At 41.5% G+C, this 11,610-nt stretch overlaps 1 pseudogene; it reads right to left on the bottom strand.

The window, feature by feature from the left end:
- Nucleotides 1–325: 325 nt before the first annotated feature.
- Nucleotides 326–1,462, bottom strand: LOC137531646 (pentraxin fusion protein-like; annotated as a pseudogene).
- Nucleotides 1,463–11,610: the final 10,148 nt, after the last annotated feature.

Here is an 11,610-nt window from a genome sequence, read left to right as displayed (position 1 = left end):
GCCTCATGCTCTCTCCGCCTGTTTAGTAGTGTCACAACCATTACATGCATGCATAGAGGCAAATTATTCAGTGACTGTGTTTAATACTGAGGTCTGAGAATCCAACTAATAGCTTGTCTTGTCTTGGAGATGAGCATTAAAGCAAGATAGATAGAGGTAAGAACCATTCCTGGGACAAGTTGAAAAGATTTCTGCTAATTAGTCCCTCTGAAGACCTGTGAAACCTCCTGACACCTGCATGTTTTTTTGAACTAAATTAGCACTGCTAAATAAAGAAACATTTTAACCCATTTGTTAGACTTGAGAAATGAAGTCACTCTTTATTTGTTCTGTGTTACACAAGGACTTGCAATGAACAAGGACTTACAATGACCTTGAGAAGAAGTAACCCCCTAATCAGTCTCCTCAACTTGCACACTGCCTTTCGTGGAATAGTTGAGCTTACTCCAGTCAAATATATTTCCCTTCGGATTCTCCCTGCCTTCAGGCTGGTTTCACACCAGGACGTTGCGTTTTAGGGGACATTATGGTCGCACAATGTGCCCCTAACGCAACGCCTGGTGCTCTCTGCTTTGGACGTCAGAGTGAGCCGCGTTGTGCAGCTCACTCTGGCGTCCGTGATGCCCTGATGCCCACTCTTGGACGCATGCGGCATCACGTGGTCCCGCCCGGCCAATCGCCGCACAGAGCGGCCGCTCCAGGAAGTAAACACTGCACGTCACTGAGTGCAGTGAATATTAATTAGCCATGTGCCTGGCCGCTCTCCGCTCCTCCCCAACGTTACTGAGCATGTGCAAACAGTCTAACGCGGCTCTGCCGCTTACAAAGTACTGCATGCAGTACGTTATATTATGGCGCAGCGTTACACTGTAACGCAACGTGGGCACTGTGAACAGCCCATTGATTTTTCATTGCTGTGCGGTGGGGTGCGTTACAGGCTGCTCTAACGTGCGCCTGTAACGTCCCACTGTGAAACCAGCCTTAAACATAGCCTTCAAACCTCTGAGGGACAGACCACGATTCCACATTTTCATGTGTTTGATCTTTACCAGAAAGCTCTGTTACTTACCAATGTTGTCTCCAAGTGAGTCTTGGTCTTGCCCGAGCATGGCAATGCCACCATCACGTACAGTGTGTTGTTTACAGTATACCATGTTAGCTTTTCTTCTGCCATTTACCCACAACTCGCGACGTCAATTTTTCGATTCCATGTCAAGCAGATGTGATTCCACTCATTTTTTTTTTTCAGTTGAGGGAGCATTAAGGCTTCTCTGCTCATATAGAGCCCGATTTTTCCATTGGATTCCAACCACAGATTCAACTCATCAAAGTATAAAGTGCGGTAGGAGAATAGGATGGTTTCTCAGGTATTCCAAAACACTTTCATGCAGAGTGTGAAGGCATTTAATTGCAGGGGAATAGCTGGGGCCAAGGTAATATAGGTGTCCTCACTCTCTTTTGGGAACAAAAAGTAATTTACATGTAAGATGTAATTTAAAAAAATAAATAATAATTTAGAACATCACCATAAAATGATTTCTTGCAAAGATATAGAAAATTATTTATTTATGTTTTATTCAATTAAGTATTTATAGTATCAGCATAGTTTATTTTTGTATTAGTTTGCTAAAGGTTGTTGGAAAAAAAATCTAGTTTTGCTCATCTATACCTGAGTGCCAGAAGGCATCTTATGTCCCAGTTTAGTTTCTGTATTTTTCACATTTTGAGTTTCACTAAAATTTGAAGTTTTATGTGCAAAATCAGTGGATCAAGTGTTCAATTTTCATTAATTTTACCAGTTTTTATTTAGTTAGCACTTTTAAAAGCGCTCTGAGCCCCACGAGGGACATTGTCTACATGAAGTTCATATGTTCTTTCTACATTGACATTTCCCCAACCCCACACACAATTACACACCTGTGACTCGTCACTCGACCCTTATTAAACATGTATAGTTCTGTCATCTTCTGCAATACTACTGTATATAAAGTACATAGTGATAAAACTATCTGTTCTTCATAGAAGCTCACAAATGATCATAGGCACCAATTCAATTAATTTTCTCCCAAGAGATAATTTTTCATTGTATCTACAAAATATTTTTCCAACACCTGGCTATTGAAAAAGTGCTAACAAGTAGGTAAAGGAATAATATTGCATTTATTTTGAGTGTTTTCTTGCTTACTGTGGGGCTTAAAAATAGGGATGATTGAGAATGTTCTCATGGAAAGCGTGAATGTCCTGCAGTGTGCAGGAGACAAGAGCGAGGTATGCAGGGGTTAACTCACCTAGCCATTGGGGCTGATTCATGAAGCTGCGCTGCTACAGCATAGCGAGCTACATGACCCCAGCGCAAGCTAAATACACAGGTGCATGTTACACGCAGTCGTGCTGCGTAGCATGCCTTCTTTGGTTACGTGCCCTGTTTACATAGTAACATGCGCTTCTGAGTGCTGTGAATAGAAGAGAATGTATTGGAATGAAGGCAATGGCTAGGTGAGTTAACCCCTGCATACCTTGTTCTTGCATCCTGCACACAGCAGGATGTTTTCGCTTTTTGCAATAACGTTCTCACTAATCAATACTTTATGTTTCATAGATAAGGTGAGAAAAGTTAAAACCATGGCAGGGACATGACTGTGGCCTCTGCTCTATAGTGTTTCTATAGCGTTTATGAAAAACAGTAATACACATTTAGTTTTGTGCTTAAAAAAACGGCCTCAATTCACTAAGCATAACTCCTGTCTTTAATAACTCTTCTGAGCTGTTTTACAGTTATCACCATGGTGATATAATTGTGATAACTGTAAAACAGCTCAGAAGAGTTATTAAACACAGGAGTTAAGCTTAGTGAATTGAGGCCCTACGCTACACCTGAGGATTCTTGGTAAACACTGGCATTTGTAAGGGCCATATGTGGCAGCGTCCTGATAACTATTGCTCTGCAATTCATTTTTAATTTGGGGCAGTATTATTATTTAACCATTTATTCTTGTCTGCTCTTTGGAGATTGAAGCAAATATACAGAGGTTGTGCTGTCGTGAACGATTCCTAGAAGAGAGATAAACAGTACATAGAATTCCAGGTTGTACTGTATGTGTGCCTATAGGTAATGATGTCTTCCAACTAAAATAATTAGTTTTGCCAGAGATTTAGCCAGTTTACAATAGCTCAAAAATAACATACCGGTCACTGGATGTTGAAATAACTCAACAAAATAAATAAATAAATAAATACATGTGTTAAACCAGAAACAATAAAGCACTTAGTACATTATCTCATGATAGCTGAGTGGCTGAATAGTGTAATGGTTAAGGGCTCTGCCTCTGACACAGGGGACCAGGGTTCAAATGTCGGCGCTGCCTGTTCAGTAAGCCAGCACCTATTCAGTAGGAGACCTTAGGCAAGTCTCCCTAACACTGCTACTGCCAGGCCAGGAGAAAAGTGTGATATAAATGTTATTGTTATGAGTGCATAAAATCATGCTCTGTCTGCATTGAATGTGTATTTCACAGTTGTATTTTCATGAGTTTACACTGGATCATCCAAAAGAAACACAATAGAGAGGTAGTTTGATCAACATGAGACCAGACTGATCTTGAAGACAATGAAGCACTAAAGGTGCCCATAGATCAGGTGATGTATGGGCAGATGGATCATGAGACAGACCCTTATCAGAGAAAGATCTGTTGCCTGTCCAGCGCCCACACCCCGCACACCGGTTTCAGCATGAAATCTATCAGAAATTAGCCTAGCGACGCCCCCGTCTGGCTGCCCCCAAGTTTAAAATGTTTTCCTCCCCCGATGGCCGTGCTTTGTAAGTTCTCACCTGTCCCACTGGGGTGACGTGTTAAGGCACTCACAGTAATGGGGGTTATGGCGGAAGGCGCCGGGAATCATGCCAGTGGTACAGGTAAGAATTTACAGAGCATGGGTATCAGGAGAGATATTTTAGACTTGGGGAGGACAATGACTGGGCATCCGTTGTCTTCGTGATATCAATCACCGTTACCGCTGCGCACCCAATCTAGTAGTTTCAATCAAGATTGCCTGATTAATGCATTTGACTGATTTCAGCCTGAAATTAATCAAATCATCCATCCGGCAGAAATGTTGCAGCACCGATTTTCAACCATTTCAATTAAATTATTGAATTAGATGGTCGATTGGGCCGCAAAATCAGCACATGTATGGCTGCCTTAACGCATTTTCGAAAGTAGATAATGGTGCTTAAAAAAGTATATATGTACCATTCATAAAAAGTGTTAATAAAACAAGACAAAATATAAATCATGCAAACCACTCATATGTAGTTCCCCTTTAAAGGGACTCCGAGCACCACTCCTGGGCATGCCTTTAAGACAGACGACTTCCAACAAAGTTGTGCTATGACCCCTCTGGAAGAGCCTCTTGCAATGGCCATGCGAGTCACTTCCTCTTCCTGCTTCATTCAGTGATGCACTTCTCTAACAGAGAAGGCAGGGGTGACCCGGAAGTTATAACATAGCCAAGATGGCAGCTGCAATAATTAAATTGAAATCGAATGAAAACTATTTGGTGTAGAACATAGTATAGAGTCAGGCACCAAATGAAAGAGGAGAGCACAAGCTACAGAAAGATATGCATCTTTAAGTACTTTGCAGTACTGGTCGGAGTCTTAAAGGCATGCCCATGAGAGGTGCTCAGTGTCCCTTTAAGCAACAATACACACCAGGATTGCAGAAGGAGGTGGCTGCAGGCCATAACAGTGAAGATTGGTTTAAACATTAACCCTTCTCGGATCAGCATTCAGCATTATCACAGTGAGTCGGGTTCCCCTTCTGTCATAGGAGGTGGTAGATTCCACTACACTTTATATTTGGCTAAATTCAGAACATTTGAGTAACCCTGGGAGGTGTCCCTAACCCCTATTATACATGAACTACAACATATGAAATGGGGGAAACAACAGGAAAGGCGCACTCAATATGTGATAATACATTAAAAACCATAACAAAGAAGTAGCTTACCATGGCCATAGAAAACATGAGCATTCAGAGCTCAACTACTAGATACAGCGGGTGCTATTTATTGGCCTGAGGAAATGGGGTGACCCCTGTGTCATATATTTGAGGTAAGCTACCTATTGTTTTTTAATTTTATGTTTTTAATCTATTTTAATAACATATTGGGTTGTCTCTTTTCCATTGTTTGCCCTGTTTCACTACCCTTCCTTGGAGGGAGACCATCAGCATCTGCTGAGGTTAACCGGTGAACTTTTATCTGGTATCAAAACAATAACATTTATATCACGCTTTTCTCCTGGCAGACTCAAAGCGCCAGAGCTGCAGCCACTAGGGGGCGGTCTATAGGCAATAGCAGTGTTAGGGAGTCTTGCCCAAGGTCAATGTGCAGCAGTTTTGGGTTCCCTGAGTGGAGATGAGTTTTCTCCATAAGCTATACAAGTGTTTTCTATTATAGCAACCTATCCTTTGGCGTCTATTCCATCTCTGAGCTACTCTTCTCTTGCACTAACAATACTACACTAACTGGGCTCCTGTTGTTTCTGTGTTTTTTTTTTCTTCTTTAGGCAATGATAGCGTCCTCTCAAACGCATATGAAATATCTCAGTCCTTGGTTTTTGGGTCATCAAAATATATATTAGTTGCTTAGAGGGGAACTCCGTATGAGTGCATCGCAGAAAAAGTAAACAGAAGCGCCAACAGGATAGAATATGCTAAATACAGGTACTTTAAAATTTCTAGGGAGGCAGTGGTGGACTTACCTCCCCAAAGCAGATAGGAAACTGTCGATTTTCAAACAAATAAAAATGTATTCACATACTCCAGAATACAAAGCAACGCGTTTCGCAGGTATATTCCTGCTTCCTCAGGCAACAACAAGGAGTATACAACTGTAAAACCAGAGACAAATAAAAGCGCTATCAGACTATTGTTTATATTCTAGTAGATGATGGTAATAATAACAACAAAATACCTTATTTTTACAAAACATTGGTAATTGACCCTTGGTACAAAGGGTATATTACATATAGTGCGAATAAATAAGGAAAAAGCGTGACAGGTGGTGTGATTGGAGCAGGTATTGTCATACTTATTAGTGTGTTGCAAAAAAAGTACTGAAGCTTATAGGACTGTTTAATGGTTGAGTGCCAAGGGGGGCTGGAGGGAGGTATAAAGCCAGTATGTAAGAGCTAGCAATGTGTGCGTGGGTTGGAATGAAAAAGGGGGTAAGGCAGGACTAGACATATTGTACAAGAAAGGGAGCTTAGAGCTTGACAGCTTGACAAAGATACAAATTAAGAGGCAGAACTTACCAGTATAGTTGCGTGGCAGTGCTAGGTGCCTCTGTACTGGTGTCTGTACAAACAGCATGTTCTATACTAGTAACAGGTCTAATTGACCAATCATGTTGATTGCAGGGGGTGGGGACTAGCAGTGACGTATGAGCATGTTTGGGCATGAAAGAGTAAAAGGACCGCCAATGGCTTGGGAAGGAAGCCATGTCTGGTGTCCAATCAATGTTCATCTGTAAAAAAAAACGGGGAGCGGTGTGCCCGAAACGTCGCACCATGCTATGTATATGCACAGGAGTGAGGGATTTATTGTGTAATGAGGGCAGTGTACCCAGAACGTTGCACCACTATAGTCAATGCGCAAGAGCGGAAAGGATGTGTTCTGTAATGGGCGGGTGCATTTGCATTTATAAAACGAGACCAGCGCGGCCATATTAAGTATGGGTAAGGGGGGGCGCCGGCGCATCTGTAGTAAGAAATTCGGGGGATAGTTGTGGCATGGGAATCATTCCCTCATTTGTCATGAAAGAGCTTATTTTATATATATATATTTTCTTTTGTATAAAAGTAAAAATTGAAGTTTGATTCACTTTTGTAGGCTTCACCCATAGTTACATAGTTATTTTGGTTGAAAAAAGACATACGTCCATCGAGTTCAATCAGAGAACAAAGTACAACACATACACCAGCCTGCTCCCTCACATATCCCTGGTGATCCAGAGGAAGGCGAAAAAAAACCCTTTCAAGGCAGTGACCAACTGTGCAACGTTTGAAAACCCTGTCATTAACAGTGTAAGAATGGCTGCATTTTCCAGTGAAATGTGTATTTGTCTCCAGCCACTGATGACCCTCTGTTGCCCGTGTAGGTATTTGACTTGTGTTGGCTTCTCCAACTTTTTCTAACCCTAACGCACAAACACTCAATGATCAAGTTTGTGACCTTTGGGGTCCTTGGCATCAATAATTTGTATATTCCCATAGAAATTAAACAAATCAGATTGGCTGTTTGTGGCTTCACCCCCTGTCCAGCATTTGAACCCCAGTCACCCAATGACCAACGGTAGCAGGTTTGAGGCATCTGCTATTAACAGTGTGAAAATGGCAGCAATTTAAATATTCCCCTTGAAAATCAACAGGTGAATTTTGATAGGCTATTATAGGCTCCACCCACTTCCCTGAATATTAATCTCAGTCACCCAGTGACCATCTAGGCAACGTTTGGGAACCCTGCCATAAACAGTGTAAGAAGGGCTGCAGTTGAATTTTCCCAGTGAAATTTGTTTTTTTGGCTCCGCCCACTTTTTGTAGCCTGGACGTACAGTCACTTAATGACCAAGTTTGTGAGCTTTGGGGTCCTTGGCATCAATAATTTGTATTTTCCCATGAAATGAAACAAATCTGATTCACCGTTTGTGGCTCTGTCCCCTTTTCTGAATTTGAACCCTAGTGACCCAGTTGCCAACTGTACCAGGTTTGAGGCTTGTGCCATTAACAGTGCAAGAATGGCAGCAATTTTAGTATTCTCCTTGAAAAGTGACATGTGATTTTTGATTGGCATTTTTAGGCTCCACCCACTTTCCTGAATATTAATCCCAGTCACCCAGTAACCAGCTTTGCAAAGTTTGAGAACCCTGCCATTAACAGTGTAAGACTATCTGCAGTTTATATTTTCCCATGTAAAAAGTTAGTTGTTTGTGGCTCCGCCTACTATTTCTAACCTTGACATACAGTCAATCAATGACCAAGTTTATGAGCTGTGGGGTCTTTGGCATCAATAAGTTGCATTTTACCATTGAAATTAAACAAATCTGATTGGCTGTTTTTGGCCCGCCCCCTTCAGAATTTAAACCCCAGTCTCCCAGGGACTGACTGTACCAGATTTAAGGCCTCTGCCATTAAGAGTGCATGAATGGCAGCAATGTAAATATTCCCCTTGAAAATAAACAGGTGAATTTTGATTGGCTGCTGTAGGCTCCTCCCACTTTCCTCAATATTAGTCCCAGTCACCCAGTGGCCAACTGTGTCACGTTTGAGAACCTTGCCAATAACAGAATGGCTGAAATCAATCTTACAAATCTGATTGGCTGTTTGTGTCTCCACCCCTTTAGTGAATTTGGACCCCAGTCACCCAATGACTGACTGTATCAGGTTTGAGGCCTCTGCCATTAATAGTGTAATAATGGTAGCAATGTAAATATTCCCCTTGAAAATCAATAGGTGAATTTTGATTGGCTGTTGTAGGCTCCACTTTCTGAATATTCATCCCAGTCACCCAGTGGCCAATTGTGTAAAGTTTGGGAACCCTGCCATGTAAAAAATTTAGTTGTTGGCACCGCCCACTTTTTCTAACCTTGACATACAGTCACTCAGTTATAAAGTTTATCAGCTTTGGGGTCCTTGGTATCAATACTTTGTATATTCCCATTGAAAAATAAACAAATCTGGCCGTTTGTGGCTCCGCACCCTTTCTGAATTTGAACCCTAGTCACCCAGTGACCAATTGTACCAGGTTTGAGGCATCTGCTATTAACAGTATAAGAGAATGGTAGCAGCTTAAATATTCCCTTTGAAAATCAAAAGGTGAATTTTTATTGGCTGTTGTAGTCTCCACCCACCTTCCAAAATCTTAATCCTATTCACCCAGTGACCAACTGTGCAAAGTTTGATAACCCTGCCATTAAGAGTGTGAGAATGGCTGCAGTTTATATTTTCCCAGAAAATGTTGTTTTTGGCTCCACCCACTTTTTGTAACCTGGACACACAGTCACTCAATGACCACGTTTTGTGAGCTTTCAGGTTCCCGGCATCAAAAATGTGTGAATGGAAGCAGTTTATCCACCAAGGAAATCTGATTGACTGTTTGTGGCCCAGCCCCTTTAGTGAATTTGAACCCCAGTCACCCAATGACCGACTGTAGCAAGTTTGAAGTCTCTGCCATTAAAAGTGTAAGAATAGCAGCAGTTTAAATATTCCCCTTGAAAATCAATAGGTGAATTTTGATTGTCTGTTGTAGGCTCCACCCACTTTCTTGAATCTTAATCGCATTCGCCCAGTGACCAAGTGTGCCAAGTTTGAGAACCCTGCGATTAACTGTGTAAGAATGGCTGCAGTTTACATTTTCCCATTTAAAATGAATGGCTGAAATTTGATTGGCTGTTTTATGCTCCGCCCACTTTTCCTGGATTTGTAACCTCGGTCACCAAATGACCAACTGTGCCAAGTGTGGGGACTCTGGCTTGATTACTGTGAGAATGGCAGCCTTTTCCATTTTTTCCATTGACTTGAATGGGTGAAATCTGATATGCTGTTTGTAGCTCTGGCCACATGTGCAGGGTGGGGACGCAAGACCCCCAGAACCTATCAGCCCAAGTAGTAAGGAATCTGTATACCAAGTTTCGTTCAAATCGGTAATGGCGTTTTCGAGTGATCGACACACACATCGCACGCACACACACACACACACGATTTTATATATATATATATATATATATATATATATATATATATATATATATATATATATATATATATATATATATATATATATATATATATATATATATATATATATATATATATATATATATATTACAGTTGGAAGAATGAGACTCTTTTGCATCTGTCATTTGCAACAGTAATGTTTCCCTTGTAAAGACAGGAGCAAAGAGAGCATTTAATAGCTCTGCCTTACTTTCGTCATCCACCATTGAGTTCCCACCCTCATCCTTTAGGAGTCCAATACAGTCAACCTTTCTTTTTTTTTTAGAGTTGATGTACTTCTAAAACTTTTTTGGGTTAGATTTGATATCCCTAGTGATTCGATTTTCAGCTTCAATCTTTTGCTTACATATCATATTCACAATTAGTTCTGTTCTTATGATCCTCAAATATGCATAAGAAAATAAAAATAAATAATAGAAAAATAGAAAACAACTAAAAACTGCCAAAAGCATGATAAAAAGAGAGGACAGGGTTTAAAAAGAAAGCTGCGTGTAGTTTTGGTTTAATGGATTTTTTCTAACTGCTCGTTGAGACCATCTGGAGACAAGGTTTTTAATATCTGTATCCAATTCATGTCATGTTTTTTGGGAGATAAAAAGCATCCAAACGATCTTGAGGTATGGTTTCAATGAGGTTAATGTGAAATAAATCCGGATTGCTATTGTGTACAGTAGTGAAGTGCCGGGATACACTATGCAAAGGTTACAGTATTTATTTAGAATATTGCGCTTGTTTTATCCAATCCTGCTCCTAGCAGGTTGGGTTGTTCTCCCCACATACTGAAGCTGGCAAGGACAGGAGATGATATAAATAATTAATCTAGAGTCACACGTGATTGCATCTTTAAAGGGATACTGTAGGGGGGGTCGGGGGAAAATGAGTTAAACTTACCAGGGGCTTCTAATGGTCCCCCGCAGACATCCTGTGGCTGCACAGCCACTCACCGATGCTTCAGTCCTACCTCCAGTTCACTTCTAGAATTTCAGACTTTAAAGTCTGAAAACAACTGCGCCTGCGTTGCCGTGTCCTCGCTCCCACTGACGTCACCAGGAGTGTATAGCACAAGCCCAGTATGGTCTGTGCCTGTGCAGTACGCTCCTGGTGACATCAGTGGGAGCGAGGGCACGGCAACGCAGGCGCAGTGGTTTTCAGACTTTAAAGTCTGAAATTCCAGAAGTGAACCGGAGGCAGGTCCTGAGCATCGGTGAGTGGCTGCGCCAACACAGGATGTCTGCAGGGGACCATTAGAAGCCCCGGGTAAGTTCAACTCATTTTCCCCCGACCCCCCTACAGTATTCCTTTAATTTGGTATAATAATTGCTGGGTGTTGGGTAGAGTGGGGATGGTATTGGTGGGCGGGGGACGTAATCGACTGGGGGCCAAAATGTTGTGGAGGTTGGGTGCGCTTCAATGTGTGGTTGCTGGCGTGGGAGGTATTATGGATCAGAGGTGTGGGTCTTAAAGGAGAATTTCCCATCTGTTGGTAAGGATTTTCCGTATGTGTTGGTGTTGACTGTTGAGTACTGTACCTGGTGATAAAGCGGGGTTGGGATTCTGTGTCTGTGGGTTTGCTCGTGGGAAGGGGATTTTTTTATTCTGGCTTTATGATTAGCATCTTTTAGTAGTGTTTTGGGGTATTTTCGATTTATGAATTTTTGGGTAACGTATTGAATTGAGTGTTATAGTCTTGGATGTCTGTGCAATTTCTATTTTATCCTCCTATATTGACTGTATGGTGTGTTTTTGGTCCAGGAGCAATGATGAAAACTCTGAAAGTGAATATAGTTGTTGGCATCGACTGGTTTAAAATGTGT

Source organism: Hyperolius riggenbachi, chromosome 9 (assembly GCF_040937935.1).
Source record: "Hyperolius riggenbachi isolate aHypRig1 chromosome 9, aHypRig1.pri, whole genome shotgun sequence".
NCBI lineage: Eukaryota > Metazoa > Chordata > Amphibia > Anura > Hyperoliidae > Hyperolius > Hyperolius riggenbachi.
The sequence above is the reverse complement of the archived record's forward strand: the minus strand, read 5'-3'. Positions and strand labels throughout refer to the sequence as shown.